General features: G+C 42.9%; 1 protein-coding gene and 1 long non-coding RNA gene across 3 annotated transcripts in view; one reads left to right on the forward strand and one right to left on the reverse strand.

Moving 5' to 3' along the window:
* Positions 1-21652, reverse strand: part of GPC6 (glypican 6) — a 1293633-nt gene that overhangs the window by 442236 nt on the left and 829745 nt on the right. The window lies entirely within an intron of this gene.
* Positions 1349-20257, forward strand: LOC149874829 (uncharacterized). The gene is made up of 3 exons (XR_016438651.1): positions 1349-1404; positions 15089-15304; positions 20176-20257. It is a non-coding gene; the product is annotated as an uncharacterized LOC149874829 (long non-coding RNA).

Below are 21652 nucleotides of genomic sequence, written 5' to 3' on the forward strand. Positions count from 1 at the left end.
TTGTTTTTCTGTCTTTGTGGCAACCCATTCATATTTGTTAACTGAATGGTGGTGGACATTGTGCTGGCAGATTTTCTGTTTTTGATTTTCTCTTTCAATATTTTACAAGTACAAAAAAGGAATAAAGGTAGTATACATTTAAATATGCTAATATGTAGTAACTTAAGCAGTCACTTTTAGCTTAGAAATAAGTGTACTAACTTAAGCAGTTACTTGTAACTTAAATTATTTAAAAAGTAAAAAATAACAAAGAAAAGCAAAGAAACTGCATTTGAATATGCTTAAAAGGTGTATGCACAAAATTTTGTTCTAAGCCGGTGGCACTAGTGCGTCAGGTAAAAAGTCAAACACAAAACTGCTCCTTATGAAGTCTTAAAAGATTAAAACTGCCTGCTAGTTCATTGGTAGTGCTTGTGCATGCACTGTTTCTCAAAATGCTTTTCTGTGGCAGCTGGTTTGTTATTCATTTATCATTTTTTCAATATTTTTAAGTTTGAAAGCATATACAGGGTAGATTTGCACAAATTATCATAGGACTAGAGGAAAGTAGTAAGGCTGTAAGGGACCTCACAAGGTGATCTAGGAAGGATCCTGCTCAAGGCAGGATCATCCTTGACTAAACCATCTTAGCCATGTGGCTGTCTAATCTGTTTTTGAAAGTTTCCACGCATGGAGAATCCAGAACTTCTCTAGATATTCTGTTCCAATGCCTGCCTACTCTCATAAGGTTCCTCCTAATCTCCCTGCTGCAACTTGATGTCATTGTTCCTAGTCATGTCTCCTACAGTCACAGAGAAAAGGTCATCCCCATCCTTTCTATAATGGCCCTTCAGGTATTTGAAGACTGTTATCAAATCCTTATCAAATTATCTTTTCCAAGCTAAGTAACCCTAGTTCTTTTAAACTTTCCTCATAAGCCTCTCCTCCCAACACCCCTAATCATTTTATTGTTCTGTACGGGAGCCTTTCCTAGTAGTCCATATTTTTCTTGAAGTGTGGGGCCCAAAACTGAACACAATCCTCCAGATGACACCTCACCAGTTCTGAATAGAATTTAAAAAAATAAATAAATAATCACTTGATTTGCAAGTGACATTTCTGTAATACAATCTGGTATGCTGTTGGCTTTTTTTTTTTGTAACACGAGCCCACTGTTGGTTCATATTTAGCTTATGGTCTACTGCGATCCCCCAGATCTATCTTTGCAGTACTACAATCAATAGAGTCAAGCCCCAGTCTGCATTTGTTCATGCAAGTATTCCAGTTTGAACTTGTCCTTGCTGAACCTCATTTGGTTGATTGTGGTTCATTTCTTCAGTCTATCTAGGTAATTCCGGACCCTAGCCCTGCTGTTTGGAGTGTCCACAAGTCCATCCAATTTGGTGTCATCCACAAATCTGCTAAGTATGCACCTCATACCATCATCCAGATCACTAATGAAGTTGCTGAATAATACCAGACTTATGACAGACCCCCAGAGAAAACCATTTAATACTTCCTCCCAACCAGAGATTGAGCCATTGAGAAGTATTCCCTGGGTACATCCACACATGCAAGCATGTGCGCTTGCAGCAGCTCAAATAGAAGTGGTGCAAGTTTGAGTCGGGGCTTTTTGTGCCTCAGCACACATGCTAGGACATGCACTTTGTTGTGGAGCAAATTGTGCCACTTGGGGCAAAATAACCCTGCCTGGCTCCTCCTGGATCTGCAGCCAGGGGGAGCTACAGCCCGGGGCCAGCACCTGTGCTGTCCCAAGCAGTATATAAAGCTTCCCTGTCCTGGCCCCATCCCCCACTTTCACCCCACTTTCACAGTACAAAACGTCGCCCTGGCAAGTAGCTCAGGGCTACTTGCTCTCAAGAGCTTCTGGGGCCCAGCCAACTGGTACCTGGGAACACTACCCCTTGTGCCAGCTGGACTGAGTTCAGCCTTGGGAGGCCTTGAGAGTTCCCTGCCCCCTCTACCCACTGTAGCATTATGGCAGTGGGGGCTGCTGACTGGCTGTGACCTGCTGAGCAACTGCCAGACCTGGATGGGGACTGCACAGCCAGTAGGGGCATCTGGCCCTCTGGGCCAGCTGCCAGTGGGCTGTGGTTGCAAAGTTGGCCTCTGTGTGGCACTACTGCCACGTGTGCCCCCTGCCCTGCCATCTGGGCAGCTATCACCTGGAAGATGTTCCAGGTGTGGTGGCCTGCTTTGAACTGTCAAAACATGTCCTTGGACCCATTTGGCCAGGAGGTCAGCCACAGCCAGATGGGTCCAAGGTAACAGCTCTTAGCAGGCAGGGTTCTGCCACTGGCCTCCCTAGCAGGAATTCTGGTGTTCCCTATTGGAAAACTGAAAAATCCCTGATAAAAAAATATCCCAAAGTCACTCTGTAAAGTATCCCAAAACCCATGTTCCTCTGCAATTAAAACAAAAGACCACTACAAAGAGAGAGAGAGAGAGCGAGACAGAGACAGCGATCAGTTGGGCAATGTTTTATTGATAGATCTACAGTGTTAAAGCAATGTGGAAGACTACCACTGTCTTTATCATAATAATAAAGTGAACTCTAAATAAGTTTCATGAATACATGAATATATATTTTGCTGCCCTCCCACAGGGGCCACGTCCCCGCAACAGGGGCCAAGTGACCCCTGCAGGGGCTACCACCCTCCCTGTAAGGCCCACATGCCCCACTCCAGCCTCCCAATTGCTGCCCCACCTGGCTCCATCCCCCACCAGCTGCTGCAGCCCCCCTGATGGCTGCCCCACCCAGCCCCACCCCCACTCCCCCAGACCCCCCAATGGCTGCCCTGCCAGGCCCCATCCCCCACTTTCACCCCCAGCCCCCATGGCTACCCCCACTCCCACCCCAGGCACCCTCACTTTAAAACAAAAAAAAAGGAGAAAAAAAAAAGAAAAAAGCCTTTACTTACCTTAGAAGCAGGGGCTGAGGGGGCTCTGGGGCCTGCTGGCAGAGCTCCCCCAAGCAGCACAGGGCAGCAGGGGGCAGGAGGACCCAGGCTGGGGCTGTCCCTCTGCCCTGTACTGTGCGGGCAGGGCCCCAGTGACACAGACAGCAGCTGGTCTGCCAATAAATGCTGGAGGGGTGGGAGGTTGTGGGTTTATTTATTTATTTATTTATTACTGTGCGGATGCTGGGGTGGGGGGGCAGGGTTCAGGGGCCTCAGGGGGTTGGAGAGGATAGGGCCCAGTAGGATATGGATCAGGGGCTTTGGGGGGCAGGCAGGGGATGGGGCCAGGCAGCACAGGGCTTGGGGGAGCTGGAGCAGTGGGCAGGGCCAGTGGGGTTTCCCCCCACAATCCCTTCCCCCCCTCCTCCAGCCCCCCCGACTGTTTACTTTCTGGCACTCGAGTCCTGGTGCTGAAGCATGCTGCCTGGCAGGCAGTGTGCTTCAGCACCAGGGTGAGGGCCAACCACAGAGATGCTGTGGCAGCCAGAGCATCTCTGTGGAGGACACAGCTTCCAGTTGCCCTGCTTTTTTTAACTCCATCCTGGATATCCAGGAGTCTAATTTTGCCCCCACGCTGCAAACTTGCAGTGCATGGATTGTTTTCTCATTCCCGCACGTGCCTCTTGACCCATCTCATGGGTTTGAGATGGGGCAAGAGGCTCGTGCATGCTCATCTGGACATGCCCTCTGAGTACAATAATCCAGCCAGTTAAATATCCTCTTTACAGTACTTTCGTTTAGCCCAGGGTAAAACATGGCCTGCAGGCCAGATCTGGTCCTTCTACTGATTGGATCTGACCCATGGGTGGGCACCTGCCAATTGATTATATCTGGCCTGTGGTGCTCCACATGGGGCCAAGCCCCAACCGCTCCTGCCTGGGATAGCCCATACCATGCTCTTGCCATGTCCACCCCAGCCAGTGCATACAGCTTCCTGGCAGGGCTGCTCCAAGTGTAGCTGCAGCTGTCAGAGTATTTCTTGGTTTCCCCTGCCTCCAGTGGCTCCTCCTCCTGCCCTGCTGCACCGCTCCAGGCAGCAGGCAGTGCGGGGAAGCCAGGAGGACATGTGCTGGGCAGCAGATATTCAGTCAGGCAGGGGGAAAACTGGAGCTGGGCAGCTCCTGGTCCAGCATGTGGGGGTCCAGCTCCAGTTCCCAGATGTCTTCTATCCACACTACCCCACCTCCCTAGCATGATAAGGAGCCACCTGCAAAGCTGGAGCCACCTTGGGTGCTGGAGTCCCTCATGCTGGGGCAGCAGTCACTGGGCTGCAGCTTCCTCCCACCGTGGCTGGGTATCTGCTGCCCTGTGCTTGTCCATGGCTTCCCTGCACTGCCTACTGGCCAGAATAGTGCAGCTGGGGCAGGAGGAAGGGGAGCCACTGGAGGCAAGGGGAGCCAAGCAGTATCTGGAACAGTCCTGTCAGGAAGCTGTGGATACTGGCCAGGGCCATGAAGGCAGGAGTGTGGTATGGGTTGCCCCAGTCAGGGGTGGACAGAGCTTGGGTCCATGCAGAGTACTATGGGGGCTGTTTCTGGCTAGATAAGGAGGGGGTCAGGCTGCACCTGCACCACCCAGGCCCCCCCTCCCCACACACACAATATTCAAGAGTACTTTATTTTGAGCTAGAACACAATCACCTCTATATACACTACTCAAAAAACGTAATTCAGGACAAAAAATATATTTTTAAATAAAATTAAAATGTCATATTTGATGTTTGATTTTTAGTATATGATTTTTTTATCTATCGTTTGTTAAAATGATATCTTCTGAAAGATTTTATGCCTGTGACCCTTGGCCAGTCACCAAAAGTCATTGAACAGCACCTCCAGCCAAAAAAAGTTGCCCACCCCAATCTGGTCTGCATTTCTTTAGCTTCTTAATGAAGCTATTGTGGGAGACAGTGTCTAAAGCTATGTATACTACATCCACTGGTCTCCCCTCATCCACAGACTGTCATAGAAGGAAATTTTATGCGAGTATTCAGTAAGTACATAGGCCTTAAAAAGTTCTTAGACTATCTGCTCCTTAACATATTCGTATAGAGCTTGTTTCAGATAAACTCAATACATTTCCCTCAGTCTTTTTATTATAGATATTCCGGATTGATTTTTTCCATTAAACTGAATTGCTGCAGAGATTGTTGTGTTATGAATTAAGAATGAGTAAACAGTATGTATATAAATATGTCATAAGCCATTCAAATCAATGGTAATCTTTTCCCCTTGGTTAAATCTACAGCTCTCCAAACATATTTTTTAAAATGAAAAAAGTGATAAGCAATGCACAACAATATGAATATCCTAATTTATTTAATGTCATTTTAATTGATTCACTTTACTTTTTCTTAAACAAGTGTCAAGTTCAATTGAAGATGATAAGTCTTGGTCATTATTATAAATATATCTTTTGTGCTCAAAATTACTTACAAAATGCTAATCAGGTTTATTTCCTGCTTCATTCTATTAGCTACCACTTCAAAGAAGAGTTCCTAAGATTTAAAGACAGTTTCTGAATAGTCAAGACCTCCCTGTGGCACTAGAAATTAAACTCACTTTTTCTTTTCCCTTTTCACAGACTGCTTATTCCATCAGGAGTAATTTACTCTAATTAGGGGTTGTATGTTCTGAAACTATAACAATTTCTCCAAGACAAGTTAAATGATATTATGTAGTTGGTTGCTATGCCCCTATCAATTTCATAAGCAAAGTTTAAATGTGAATGAATTACACCTAGAAACACAGAATTTGTCACATAGGATAAGACAAGTCGTCTATCAAAGTGCCCCACCTGCCATAGCTAATGATCAAATAAGTCATGCTTTACAGCAAAGCAAAACATCCAAGACAACATTGTTCATAGGGTGGAAACTCCTTCCTGACCTCTGCAGCTGATGCATTTACTCCCTGAAGCACAGGATTTATTCCTTTTTTCTAACACTTTGCTTATCTACACATTTAATGCATATCAAGTTATCCTGCTTTATTTTTGTAAACACACACACACTTCCACTTGAACTTCCATGGGAGTTAATGTAATGATATCTCTCTGCACTGTATGCTTGATCTTGCACCACTGGAGTCAATGGAACGTTGGTTCAAGGTATTAAAATATTTTGCCTCGTATTTCTCTCTATTTACTAGCCTTTGTTTTTATAAATGGCCTTTTGTGTTGATGACCATCATAAAAAATGAAACACCCACAAAGTTTTCTCTCCATAATTTTGATTACTTTTGTCATGTCCCTTGTAACTCTTTTGGGCAGACTATATATATATATATAGGTCATACTATATATAACAACTATATTATAGTACTTAACTCTTATTGTGCATCTTTCCCTATGTGTTCACAAGTATATCAATCTCAGAAATGGTTTCCTTTCTTAAGGCTAAAAGAGAAAATTTGAGCAGAGCTGTAGCCAAAATGATAACGTTGCTTGATTATGTATTCCATCACTGAAACTTATTTTTTTTTGCTCCTGTTTATTGCTTAACAAGCATCCAGTTTGCTTTTATAGCTTAATTACCATACATAGCACAAACAATCTTCACTGAAAAAAATCCTCCAATGTCTTTTTTTTGTTTCCCACAGAGAAGCACAACTATCAGGACCCATAATCAGGATGTATAAGTAATTTAGATTGGTTTTGCTAGTGTGCATTATACTCAGCCAAGTTAAATTTCACCTGTTGTCATGCTGCCCAATGATCAAGGCTTTTAAATTTATCTAGATATGCATTTTGATTTACAATCTTCTAATCAGTTTAATGAATTCAAACAATTTGCAGAGGTGTCATTAATAAACATCTGACTCATTGTCCAATTTCTCCTCCAGATCATTAGCTCATATATTACACAGTACTGACCCCAATCCCCCTATTGATTTCTCTGCATTTCAAAGAGCTGTGTTCAAAATTAAATTATCCCCCCACTCCTTCAATTAAACAGTTTTCATTCCAAAACAAGGCTTTACATCTTTTCTACTGATAGGCTTACAGTTAAGTGTTAAAAGAAAATCAGGACTCTATTATATACGTTAGGTCACATTTATTTGTTCTTTTACAAATATTTAAAAAAAACACTGAATAAAAATACTGCATAAACTTAGTATACAGAAGTTAAACTGTTTGCCACAATCAAATTAGTGTTGCTTGATATCATATCCGTAACTGGTGTCTCAATCAACTTCCCTGAAGCCAAACTGGGGTATCTCTCTTATACCTGGTATATTCCTTACCTAGGAGTCTCTTTAGGAAGCCTTTTTTTGCAAAGCTGTTTAAGCAAAGGTCTTGGGGAAAATGTGGTAGTCTCAATAAGGTGGTTCACTTCAGAATTATTTTTGGTGCTCCCCAGAAAGGTCAAGGGGTTTCATTTGTTTTAAATTTTATTTTCACAAATAAGAGAGATTTTGAAGATAAAAGCATCCCAACAGAAGCTGTAGTTGCTTCAAAGAAAAGAGTAATTCTTAGGCCCCCTATACTCATGCTGGTAAAAAAGGCATGATGAGATCTAGTGTGCAATTTGCACAATCATGCCACATTGTGGGACAGCACATTAGCTCCCATAGCACCCTATTGCTGGTTTCCTATGCCATGGATCCCTAGGGATTGCAGCAGCCACGATCCCCATTGTCCTGGGGTTTCATTCACCCTAAGCCCAGGGTGTGAAACCCCTGGACCTTTGGGATTGTGGCTGCTGTGATGACTAAGACCCTGGCATACTTGAAATCCTCAGACCCTGGGGATTGCAGCTCCCATGATCCCTAGGGCTTGAGGATTTTCTGTTACATTCAAGTTCACCCCTCTGGTTGGGAGTCTTGACAGCTGAAAGGGCTCCCAGCCACAGGGGAGACCCTGCTACATGTGCAAATTAAAACTCTATAGCAACCAGCTATAAAGTTAGTATGCATTTTCAAGGTCTAACTTTATAGGTGGCTGGAGATTTTTATTGGGCAAATCTGCACATCACCTTATGTCACCTTAGTGATGCACTACATAGCCTATGGTGCACTATGGGGCCTACATGGGATTGACAGCTACATTGTCGTAGTGGCATGCTCCCCCATTTCAGCATGCCGCTACAGCAACGTAGTGGTTAAATCTAAGCATGCACCATGCGCACAGTGCAGTACAGGTGGTTATTGTGCTGTGCTTTAGTATTTCCAAAAGGAAGTATTAAAGCACAGTGCCATGATACAGCAATATGTAGATGCACCCATTGTGTGATAGCTGCTTTACACGTGGTCCCCAGGTAACTGTACAATAAGCCAGTTAATTGTGCAGTACATACAATATATAGAGTTAGGGTGACCATACACCCTGGGCAAACTGTGACCATATGTCCTGGGCCTGCTCCAGTCTGCCCAGCAGCAGTGGTGCCTGCCTTTCCTCCACATCCCTGCTCCAGAACTTTTGACCAACTGACTGGGACTGGACTACAAAAGCTGGGACTGTCCAGTTTGCCTAGGACATATGGTCACCCTATGTAGAAGGGGGCCTTAGTATTATCCAGGGGGACAAGATGACAACAAAACTCCATCAATGTGGTATTCAGAAGATAACAAATGGAAAAGAACACACACACACACACACACACACACACACACACACACACACACACACACACACACACACACACACACACACACATATATATACAGGAAAAACATTAAAGCAGAACTCCAGGAATGATATATAGCAACCTTGGTATTCAACCATGCCTTCAGGACATCCTGAGCTAGGTATAAAAAAAGCATTTGGGCACCTCAATCTCAGAGTGTTATCTGTAAACACCCTATCTAATTGCTGAAACGTCTAATAGTTTGTAGAAACCTATGGTTTTTCACCAAAAAATGTCACTAGTATTGTGCCTGACCAGATATGCAGCTCTCTTGGCATCTATTTCGTATTCAAGGCTACTGAGGATCCACAAAATTGTTATGGCTTTGTTCCCTGAATGCTCAGTTCAGTAGAGTTGCACAGACCAAATATAATGCAAACCAACACCTTTGAATTTAGCACAAAGCACACCAGCCAGGTAGGAAGAGAAGAGCATGCCAGGAAGAAAGGATGGGGACAACAATGAATAATACATAATGGTTACAGCGCTCAATTAGGAAGTGCACAACCTGTGTCCTCCTTGGCCTGAGTTGATTCAAACTTACATTTTCTACCTCCCAGAAGAGTCCCCTAACCACCAGGCTATAAAACTAGTATAAGAAAAGCACTCCTCATCTCTCCTGTTAAAGCTGGGACACAGTGTGGTCAAGAATTCAGGGATAAGATTGTGAATCCCAGAAGAAGTAACTGGCTTATTTTGTACTGTGGGCAAAACGTGTGCACTGAGTGGTGTGTGGAGAGGTAGATGGATCTAGAATTTTGAAAAAGGAGGGGCAAGTGGCATGGCACATCATACAATATAACATAACAGAATTTTCTCCAGTTACAGAGAAACTAGAAGCTTTACTAATATGTTAGGGGGTTACTTCAATATCAGATCAAATTAAGACCAAAGCAAAAGCATATATAAATATTGGAATGCTCACTGATTGCTAGATTATATATTAAGCTTTAAAAACACAACAAACTAGGCAAAAGATAGCATGCTATTAATTCTGTAGTCATCATAGTTAAATGTATGTCTTTTACTCAGACCTGAGCATCCTGACAGTACATCCAATACTTCACTATCAGTCATTTCTACATGTAAGTTAGTATTACCATACCTGAGTTAGGGTTTTAAGTTAGAGTCAAAATAGTTGTCCGGGCTGTGGTATAAGAAAGTTATTACCAAGAATGATTTACGGACAGAAAAATTGCACGAAAAAGGATAGTTTGATTAGTGGAACATCAAGACCCTTAAACAGGACAGAAAATCATTAACACATATGGAATGGAGAGAGATTAGCAGGCATTGGGGAGATGAGAATGAGTCATGAAATCAATTGGTTCTCAGCACTGCCTGAATGGAAATGCTCCTGACCCTCCCGGGAAGTTGGCTGTAACATTTGGGTGGAGCAGGAATCAAATGGGTGAATCTGTACCCTGCTTGGATCCACCCCTGAGCTTATCCACTCTGGGGACTCAGTCCTGCTGCTGTGTCTTTACAACTGGCTCCTATGGCCAGGCAGTGGGTAGCTGTTCCTGTCCGGGTCCCATAGCCAGATTGTATGGGGCTATTCCTGCCATGGCAAAGACTCAGTGGGGGAGAGGGGCAGAGAGGCAAAAGGGCTTTTCAGTGCCTTCTCTAGGTCAGCACCCAGAGCTGGTGCCCTGTTTGCTCCTGCCTCCACCCCACCCAGTTACACTACTGAAAAGCCCAGTCTAAAGCACTTATCTTTTCTCATGCATTCCTTATGGAATATAGATTCCTAACTTGTGTTTGTGAATTCCAGCCCTGGACAGTGTCACCATACTGAAAGACTTTTACAGATCTGGGACTATGCCCCCTGCTTCATTTGACAAAAATATATAGACACTTAATTTACCTGCATGATACCTTTTCTTCAAACATTTTTCTGTGCATTGCTCTGTCATGCTAAACAGAAAATACAATGTGCCTATGATAATGAACTTTTTATACTTCTATCCACTTCCTAAACAAACTTAAAGTATAAATAAATGGGATAGTAACTTGGACCATCATTAGGGAAGCTTGAAATAGCTGTTAGCAGGTTTGCCATAGCATTTTACAGATCCTCTCCTATAAGTAAGTACACACATGAATAACTTTATGTTATGCATATGGAAACTTCTACAGTAAAATCTCTGTTATCTGGCATTGCCAGGGTAAAGGGGATTGCCAGTTATGTAAAAATTCCAGTTATCTGAAACCCCCCAGCCTGGGTGTCACGGGTGGGGCCTAGGAGCGGCCATGATCTCACTAGCGCCCCCTGCCATGTCAATCAGGCAATCCAGCACCCTCTACTCTCCCGCCACGTCTTTGATGTTATAAGGTTCAATATGGGAGGCTGCCTCTTATCGCCCTGGACACCGCACTAATACTCTTCCCCGTTCCGAGTGGGGTGCCTCAATGTACCCCTGCCTTATGGGCAATGCGTGCCTCCTACCTCCCCTTTAGCACGCCCCAAGCCTCGCAGCTCTTCCTGGATGTTATCCGGTCCTTAACCTTCTGTGCCCTTCTTTGGCGCCCCTGGGCTTGGCCCGCAACCAGCGCCCTTCTCTGGCGCCTCTCTGCAATCTGTATTAGTTATTTGTATTCAATTACCTGCAACAATTCGGCTCAGGCGGCCCAAGCCTTACCTGGCCCTTCTGGGTCCTGTCAATAATGATTGTCCAATTAGGCTCAGGTGACCTAAGCCTTACCTGGCCCCTCTAGGCCCACTGGGTCTCATCAATGATGTGAGTCCAGTTAGGCTCAGGCAGCCAGAGCTTTACCTGGCCCCTCTGGTTCCTTGGGATTCCTATTTGCTGCGGAAGCCCTCTGGAACCCCTTTTAGACCGCACCCATCTTGGGGTGGCTGTCAATAGTACATGTTCCCCCCCTTGGGGTGGCTTTATACTGTACATGCCCCGCCTGGGGCCTCTCATCAACACGTGCCCACTCCCACGGCTTCTCAGCACCTTCTCCAGGCCCTAAATAGCCCCTGGGTCGCCCTCACCGGGCTAAATGTCTTTGCAGCACCACCCTAGGCTTCCACTCATGCGGCTCCCACCCCTGGAAGCCAACATGAGTCCCTACAGGCTTCACTCTGGTGCTCGGCCCCTTGAGCGGGGTCCTCTCCCCTGCTCGGGCCTCTCACTATCATCCACCCAGGGCTACCCGCCATGCCGCCTCAGCACTGAATAGCTGTGCCACCCCAGGCACCACTCTGTTGCCCACACAGGGCTCTGGGAACCCCCACGCAGCTGGGGAGATCCTGTGAGGCCTCCTCACGCCCCTACAGCCTCACCCGGTCCTCTGGTGTCTCGCTCCGGGGCTTCCCGCTGCCCCCTATCAAAGCCGTGCCCTCTACGGTGCCAGGACCCCTTCCCACGCTACTGCGGGGTCCCTATGAGGCCTCCTCCGCCCCTTATAGCCTCACCCGATCCACCGGTATAACGATAACTAAACCATAAGCCAAACGGCTGCAACATAACAACAAGAAGCCTCCTGGCTTATAGTATATGGCCTATGCTTCCTTGGCTCTCTAACCATGCCGTAGCCACTCAGATGGTCATGCTGCAACCATCATCTCCACTCTCCCGCAGAGCTCCTGCTCCTGCTCTTGCGGCTGCCAGAAGGGAACTGCTTTCTGGGCTCTGGCCTGGGCTGTTTATAAAGGCCCGGCCCGGCCCCCTTCTGGTCACATGACCCGCCCGGTTGCCGCAGCAACCGGCACCTGAGCTGCCCCTGGAGATTGGCAGCTCCCCTTCTCCATTACTTAGGAACAGGGTACCTCAGTGCTGTACCTCAGACACTGGGTTTTCAGATAACACGGAGTGGGGGAGGGAGGGTGTGGCTATGGCCACTCAAGGAGCAATGGCAGGGCAGATTGGTGGGTGGGAGCAAAGGCTGCCGTGTGCGAGCTTTCCCCCTTCCTCCCTCCCGCTGTTCCTCCCACATATCTGGCCATTTGAAAATCTGGTTAATGGAATTTCTAGTTAGTTAAATGCTGGATAGTGCAGATTTTACTGTACAAGTAGAATCACTAGTTTAAATGTTTGTGGAATCAATCCCTATATAATGTATATATGATTGAGTAGGAGTAAAGATATTTTAGGGGAAAATATTTTTTTGTAATTACACTGCTAGAGTATTGGATTTCATAGTAATAAACCCAAAGCAAAAACCTATATGCAGCAAATAATCACATGCATGTATGCATGCACACACACACATACAGACACACAGAGAAACCAACTAAGAGGGCCATAAGCATGCAATTATAAGCTTAACTACACATATGGGCTGAGGGCAGGAATTATATATAAACCAATATAAGTGATCAGAAGGGATCCTGGTTTCCTCTGATTTAAAAAAAAGTCCAATTTCTGGTTAAAAAAAGTAATTCTAAATCCAATTTTTTTCATGTTTTAAATGAAACACACATATATATGTGTTTCATTTAAAAATAAAACACATATATGGTGTTTCATATATGTAAAAGTATGGAGAGAGAGAGAGAGAGAGAGATATATATATATATATGTATGTGGTCTCATTTAAATCATGGAAAAATGTGGATTTGGGGTTACTTTTTTTTTTTTTTTTTTTACTGGAAATTGGGGATTTTTTTTAAATCAGAGAAAACAAAGTGGTGATCAGAAACCAGTTCAAATCTGTAACGCAAGAGAAGTTCACTGCACATAAACAGCTTTCAAAATGGCTGAAAGTGGTTTAAGATAAGCGTGGATAGATGTAATGTCAGGCTTAACAGATTTAGGTTATACCAGTTTACTGAACTTCTGTCCCAGATCCCCTCCAGACTAAAGTTAACGCACTGTCCCCCAGCATCCTAGAAGGCTTTATACACCCCCTGCAAGCCTTCCCCACAGGGTGGGTGGGCTAGCCTTAGCTGTTTGTTCCAGCTGATCAGGGAGGCATGCTGTAGCACCACCCTCTGCCAGCTTCTGGCCTAGGCCACTGCAGGCATGTGGCTACATTTCCAGAATCAAAAGTGAATGTCTGTTCACTTGCTTATTGGTTCAATATAAGCAGCTTGGACTACCCTGTGAAGATTGAATCAATTCAGTCTCAGGATTTTTGATTGTCTGTGGAAAAATGGGTACAGATCTTTCATTCTAAAAGCACAGATCTCACCTATTTTAGTTAAAGCACAATCCCTATGAGCTACCAAGTAGTAGGGGGACTTTATATTTCCTCGACTGTGACCAGCCACTATTTGGGAAAAATTATGGAACTATTTTTTTCTGTGCCTCCTATTTGAACCTAAGAAATCAATCAAGATGCTATACATAAACAACACTACACAAAAACAGTGCGACTATCAGAAACTTGATGATGAGTTCAGGAAGCAATAAAAATATAGCACTCCGTACAGTGCTGCACTAGATCTAGTTTGCATATCCTAATATACAGGAAAGGTAGGGTAGGGTATTATGTTAGAGGGAAACTAGTTCAGAAGCATGAGTTTTTGAAGGCAACAGCATTCAGCAATTTTTCCTGTGGGTCAGATTAGACCCTGCATGCCAGGTTTGAGCCCTAGGACCCTGCAGTACCCCCAGCCACTGGGACTGTACTACCCCTGCCCAGTCCCCTGTGCTAGCATCAGGTCATGAGTCATGGCACTGCCCCTGCCTGGTTCCATGTTCTGGGATCAGGCCCAGAGGCCACATGCTGCCTCTGTATTCTGGGATCAGCCTCTGGAGCCTGTGCCTTCTGCCTAGCCTAGCATGCCAGGACTGGGCCCTGCATAACCCAGCTATGAATGATCTGGATTCAACTGTAATATATATAAAAAATCCCTATCTACCCATTATGTTTATTTTTGAGTATTTGGACTTTTCAGATTAGGACACTGGACAGTTTAATTTTTCTTCATCCAGAAAAATCTTTGTTATTTTTCACCATGGAAACTATTGTACAGGAATGTTTCACCCCTATATTATACTGTTCAGCAGTAATTATTGGTGATCTCAGATATCCTTCATAAGAAAAAAATGCAGGATTAAACTCAGACACCTTTCCTCCTCTCCTCAGTTACTTGCCGTAATACTACTAAATATCTCCCTTACCTAAAAGCAGCAATTACTTCGCAAACTATGAAACAAAAGTACTTATTACAGTATACTTATTTTATAGCAGTGTTACACAATAAAACAACAGCAGTATCATTCACAGAGCCAGTATTAGAATATTTGAAGAACAGCAAATAACTTTTAAATTAAACCTTGGAATTTTCAAAATCCAAATCAAATCACATGAATGAAAAAATACCCACTGAGGCAGAATTAAGGATGTTTGGGTTTCACTCTGGTGATCATACTTAATTACTATTGGTTTGCTTGGTTCAGAGATGATCTGCTTTAGGGCTCAATGCTGTAAGGTACTTAGTACTCTAGCACCAATTCAAGCACAGCAATTAAGCCCATTGTGACTGATTTGGAGCTGCTCTGAAAAACCTTATGAATATTATATGTTCTGTCTGTTTAACTGTTTTCAGGGGGATTACTGTCTGAATATAAGAGATTAAATCAAGCAGAGGCTGGCTGCATGGCTCATAGGAAAGAAGACTTGTAACTTGAAATAGCCATTGATTTGCCCACACTTGAGGAACAACAGACAGATTTGCTCTCCTGTCCATCCCTAACTCCTGTATGTCCAGGGAGGTGAAGCTTCTGCAGAAGAACTACAAAAGTCTGGAAAACTAAGAAAAAAGGTTGCTGAAGATAGATAAGTAACATACTTGGGAGAATGGTGGTTGGGAATTAGTGGCTTTCTCAGGCAGAGGTCCTGGAAGCCAGGAATCTGAAGTAATTGAAAACCTGCCTAGGGTTTACTAAGGGACAGCAATCCTCTAAAAAAGCTAAGCAAGCATACAGGCTTGCTCTGTTCCTACTATTAAAATTAAACAATACTTTATGCAAGGTGTCTCATCAGTGTATTTGCCATGAGTCTTGGCTCCCAAAAGGAAGACTTGTTGGGGCCAAATATAGGGAGGCCAGCTGAATACTCATGGTTAGGGTACAGGCTACTGCAGTCCAGGATCTGGCCTAAGCCTGGGAAGATGACAGGATTCAATTCCAGAAAATATAATGGCATGTGGCTTTCCACCTGATGGAACAGGTACCCTCAGATACAGCATGTAAAACTTAAAGCTTCAGATTAGTCCCTCATGCTTAGAGTTAAGAACATAATTAAATTATGGGTTTGATAGGGATCCAAAGTGCTCAGCACCTTGCAAGATCAAATTTCTAGTGCACAAAATTGGGCATGCATATAAAACAGCAGCATAACTTGGTGGCTCAAACAGGGCACCAGCTCCATGCACCAACCTCATAGAAATGCTAAACGGTATCCTCCTCCAGGAAGTCCACAGCCCATGCAGTTGTTGTTGCAGCAGCATCTGGGAGCATGGATATCATGCCATGGCTGCAGTGGAGAACTTTATGTGGGGATAAATCTCTCATTCCCTTTCTCTTAGTACCCCCTCATCTCTGGTGTTCAGTGGCACCTCTTTGGTGCCCTGCCTCCCTTTCCCATCCTGGCTCTCCAGCAGCATTTGTCCAGAGCACAAACCAGGTAAGTCTCAGATGTAAAAGGAAGGAGATGCAGGCTATAGTTGCATTGTGGATTACTTTGTTTGGGGCGTTTCAATATATTCCTAACATCTTGTAATAAACCCCTCAACCCCCAGAACTAAAAGCTGCCAAAAGGGAGGTTCCCAATTTTATACAAAAAATGCTGAGGATTAGGGTTACAAGCCAATGGACTAGGCAGAAATAAATAAATGCAAGTAGGTAAACATTAACGTTAAAGTACATACACTTAGAAGCTGAATAACAGATAACAAGCAGTAACACTGTGGTGTATTCACTCAAGAACTGATAACTAATAACCAGGGGTCCTGGTTTTCTCTGATAAAAAAAATCCCCACTTTTCGATTTAAAAAAAGTAACCCGAAATCCACATTGTTCCATGATTAAAATAAAACATTTCATCATGGAAAAAATGTAGATTTGGAGTTACTTTTTTTAAATCAAACATTGGGGATTTTTTTTATAAGAGAAAATAAGGATCCCTACGAATAAAATGCACAAGGACCGAGGTACAGATGCTCAAAGAACCTTGTAGCCTCCTACACCTCGAGGGGTGTCCCAAACCAGCCTCTAGTCCTGAGAGTGCTCAACTGCTGTTCATATATCCACGTCCTGCTATTCCAGTTCAACAGATCTTGTTCCATCACTCCTCTGGAGTCTCTGGCCACCCCATGTCTGGAGTCTGTTTCCCCACTGTTGCTGCATCTGTACTCAACTGCTGCTTCCCACATTCTCCTCCTGTTTCCTCTGTCTTTTGTCTCCCAGCCCCTGGGGCTCTGGGAGTTGTACTTATATGCAGTTAGCACAGTTTGGTAGGTCACATTCACTAGCAGCACTGCTCCCCTTATTGTCATACATCTATATTACAGTGCATTACATTTATCTTACCCAGTTCATTACAACCTTTCATATATTCATGATTGTTGTATATTTAACTAAAATATACAAGCCTATATTAACAGAGAAACCAAGTGAAAGTATACATAATTCGTCTTGTTCCACATGCAATACATGGATAAATGAGGTTCAGGGGCAGATGTATAGGGAACGTAGTGGTGCAGTTGCACCTGACTTTGATCCCTGGTTTACCCAAGGTTTAAAACCAACTAATGCCAACAGCAACACCACTTCTATTCAAGCATCAGTGAGAGAGTCAATTGACTTCATGGCTCATATAAGCTATCTGAATCCTTCCAAACACTTCATTCTACAGGTGTTAACAATCCTTTCTCATTTTTAATGGTCTTGATGTTCCACTAATCAAGCTATCATTTCTTTTCCAACTCTGCCATCTGATAGCTGCTCCTGGTAACATACCATCAATTTAACAGTGTTTAACAATAAAAAAGAAGTGCAGACTATTTTAACTCTAGCTGAAAACAATAACTGAGGTAAAATAATTTTTAATGAAGCATTGACTACCCTGCCAAGATGCTCAGGAAGGCTAGATTATGTTTTGTGAATCTGAAAGAGATATACATTTAACTCTAATGACTACAGGGCTAAAGACACAGAATCTTTTGATTATTTTTTGCCTAATTTATCATTTTTATATGTAGTGACAAATTAATACACATTCTAATAAAATTACATTTGTCTTTGCTTTGATTTTAAATGGAATAATATAGCCCTAGGCCCAAGCATATTAGCAAAGCATCTCATTTCTTTTTAACTGGAGACAATTATGTGTTGTATTATATGGCATTAAAACCAACTAATGCCATCTACACCTCTTTTCAAAATTCTAGATCTGCCCATAAGGTGCTTTATATTAATTTATAATCAAATAGGAAACTAAATAGTATGCCTTAAATCAGAGATAAATATATGTATCCATTGATACACAAATGTATTGTCTAGTAGTTGTATAATAAAATCTGGGAAACAAACAATAGTGAATTAAACTATTTTTACACAATATTTTTATAATATTTTAAATGACAGAGACTCTTAGTAGATTAGCTTTCTCCCCAGTATAGTGATTTCTAAAATTACCTAATTTAATAATTTTCCTTTAGTGTTTAACATATTTTTCTTCCTTACAATTTCAAGCATCATTGATTTCTCTGGTTTGTCCTTTTCTGAACTATACAGAGTATCATTATCCTCTCCTAGTTACAATTCCCTCTTTAGCTTCCTGTATCACCTTCAAAACTTTATTTTAGAACTTGGTTAATTACCCTTTGATCCACTAATTGGCTATTACCCGCAGGTTCCTTTGTTCCTCATTACATATAAGATTTTGTTTCTTTTATCTTGGGAACATAGGAATTGTCATACTGAGACCAAACAATGGGCCATCTAGCCTGGTGCACTCTCTCTTACTGGGCAATGATGAGATCTTTTTAAAAAAGGCATTTAATACCCTGAGCTGGCTGCTTTCTTTCATATGTAAAGGGTTCAATGAGATAAAAGGTAGTTTTACCTGCAAATATTTTTTTCTTTGACTGAAGCTGCACATGGAACAGATGTCTTCATTGAACGGTCCACTGTGAGACTTAAATATTTTTCCTGAGAGACTACAGTTAATTCAGAACTCAACTACATGTATGCATAATGTAACTATTCCTACTAAGCAGATTGTATGTGCTAATTCAGGTACTGTGCCCCTTTAGTGGTTGGAAATCACAAACAAGGTACATAGGGATACATTATACTTCAGAGAGAACCATTAAATCTATTCACAAAGGCATCAAAAAGTACATTTTCATGAGAATTGAATGTTACAGATCCTAATTTTATATTCCTAAACCTCCTCATTTTAAAGATGGATCATTAGATGCCTCACCTAGGTTAGTTGATTCCGCTGCTGGGACTGGATATCTAACTTCTATGCATGGGAACACTCAGCATTGCCATTTCAAAATTCTTCTGTGTTATTTGCCAGGAATTCCAAACTCTTCTTTAGTTAAGAAGTTTCCAAACTTCAGGTTTTGTGTCTGCATTTTTACCATCAAAAAAGATTTATCTAAATAACAACAGTATTTATCTCACTGTGTGTATCAGAACAGAACTACTATGAAATATTGCAATGGTAGGCCTGAACTCTGGCTCCAAAGCCATACTTTCCCAAAGTTTGGATGTTTGAATCCTGCTATTGCCAACCTGACCCAATTTATAAATCATGAGTCAAGCTCCAAAACATGAGAGGCTTAAAAATAATAAAATTTGGAGAGTTTTGTTTACTTTTTCATTTCTGAACTTTAAAAAAACCCCTGATTTTCAAGCTTCTTAATTTATCAGGCAAGAAACTTAAAAAAAGAAAGAAAGAAATGTTATAATTTACAATCCTCTTTTGGAACAAAAATTAAACTGCAGAAGAACAGGCACAGAGGAAGTGTTTTCAGAGAGTCTGTAGAAAGACCAAGAGGGAAGGATTTTCTCACATGACCCTGATGGAAATAAACCTTATAACAGCATGGTTGAGGCTGTTACAGGTATATGCCTCATTTCCCTTTCCTATCCCTTTTCTTCACTTTTTGACATTGGCTTGTTTTTACAGTCTACACTTCCTTACCCAATTTTTCTTTCTCTGAAAATTCCTCCCCTCAGTATTTCAAGTGTTACGTTATAATCTAAATACAACCTTAGTTATGTTTAATTTAAATGCAACCTTACAAACTTAGTCAACTGTCTCGTTCCTTATGAACTGAACACTAGATTGCAGACATGATATCTGGACCAGACAAACGAAAACCACAACCAGGATCTCTTTGGTAGACCAAGAGATGGAATGGAAGATTTAAAAATAGTCAAAAATGTTTATGCAGAAAACAAAAAAACCAAACAAACACCTAAGGCTGTCTTGTTGGAACCATGATACCTTGTTATATTAATATTCCAGAGCGATTGCAGTAGTCATAGATGCCTTTCACAATATCCTTAGATGCAACTTCCTACAAACCTTACTTCAAATAATCAGGTCTTTCTATATACTACACACTTTCCTTAGTCTGTATTTGGGAACCATAACAACTGTTTGTTTTACTAGGCATATGACTAACAAAAATACAGACAAGTGGCCTCTCCTATCATCAAAAACTACTATTACATCATCAAGATCTCCATAGTCTGTAAGTTACTGTGAGTAAATGCCATGATGATTTTTGTTACTTTATTCTTTTAACTACAAATCCCTTTAAAAATGTTCACAGGCATTTTTCCATTCCTGAGAGAAAGGTATAATTTTACACCTTCTTTCCCAAGTGATCTCCATAGTAACATATGCTATAATAATTCTCACCATGACGAGAGTTATTTACAATTCACTAAACTGTAGTCCTTAAAGGAGTAATTTGGTTAAAATATACAACTTAATACAAATGGAATATTTAAACCGAGCTGAACTTCAACATTATTTTGGCCTTTCAAGTGGAAACAGAAAACATCAGAGATGGATCTGATATTCAGAGACTTTTTCTGTGTGTTTTTGGTACAGTGTGTTTTATATAAATTGCCTCTGAAACAGAATTGAGAGCTGCATGGTGTCATACTAGGGGGCAAAAGAGGAAGATGGAAGATTAGATTAAGATGAATGATAGTTGTTTCATACTGAAAGCTAACCAGCCATAAATATTTTACATCTTAAAATCTAACAATAGCACTAGTGTGCTTCACCTACACTATGTCAACACCTACACAGTCAAATGGGTCACCAACTGGCTGGTGGGCCACACCCAGAGGGTGGTAGTGGATGGGTCCTTCTCAACCTGGAAGGATGTGGGCAGTGGGGTTCCGCAGGGCTCGGTCCTCGGGTCCGCACTGTTCGACATCTTCATCAGTGACTTGGATGAGGGAGTAAAAAGCACCCTGTTCAAATTTGCTGATGACACTAAGATGTGGGGGGATGTGGGCATGCTGGAAGGAAGAACTAGGCTACAATCGGACCTAGACATTACAGGGGTGGGCAGATGAGACTAGGATGGGATTCAACACTGAAAAGTGCAAGGTGATGCACCTGGGGAGGAAGAACCAGCACCATACCTACAGGCTGGGAAACTCCCTTCTTGTCAGTGCACAGGTAGAAAAGGATCTTGGAGTCATCATTGATGCCAAGATGAACATGGGCCGGCAGTGTGGGGATGCAGTCAGGAAGGCCAACTGCACCTTGTCATGCATCCACAGATGCATCTCAAGCAGATTCAAGGAGGTGATACTCCCCCTCTATAGGCCCTCAGCTGGAGTACGGCGTCTAGTTCTGGGCACCGCATTTCAAGAGGGATGTGGACAACATGGAGAGGGTCCAGAGGAGGGCCAGTCACATGATCTGGGGCAGCAGGGCAGGCCCTACAAGGAGAGGCTATGGGACCTGAACCTGTTCAGCCTCCACAAGAGAAGGCTGAGGCGGGTATGTAATGGCCTGTTACAAACTGGTCAGAGGGGAACAACAGGCTCTGGGGCAGTCCCTGTTCCCGCAAGCACTACCAGGAGTGACTAGAAATAATGGTCACAAGCTGGCAGAGGGTAGA

The sequence above is a fragment of the Crocodylus siamensis genome, chromosome 1, assembly GCF_052110815.1.
Source record: "Crocodylus siamensis isolate JL-2025a chromosome 1, ASM5211081v1, whole genome shotgun sequence".
In the NCBI taxonomy this organism is placed as follows: domain Eukaryota; kingdom Metazoa; phylum Chordata; order Crocodylia; family Crocodylidae; genus Crocodylus; species Crocodylus siamensis.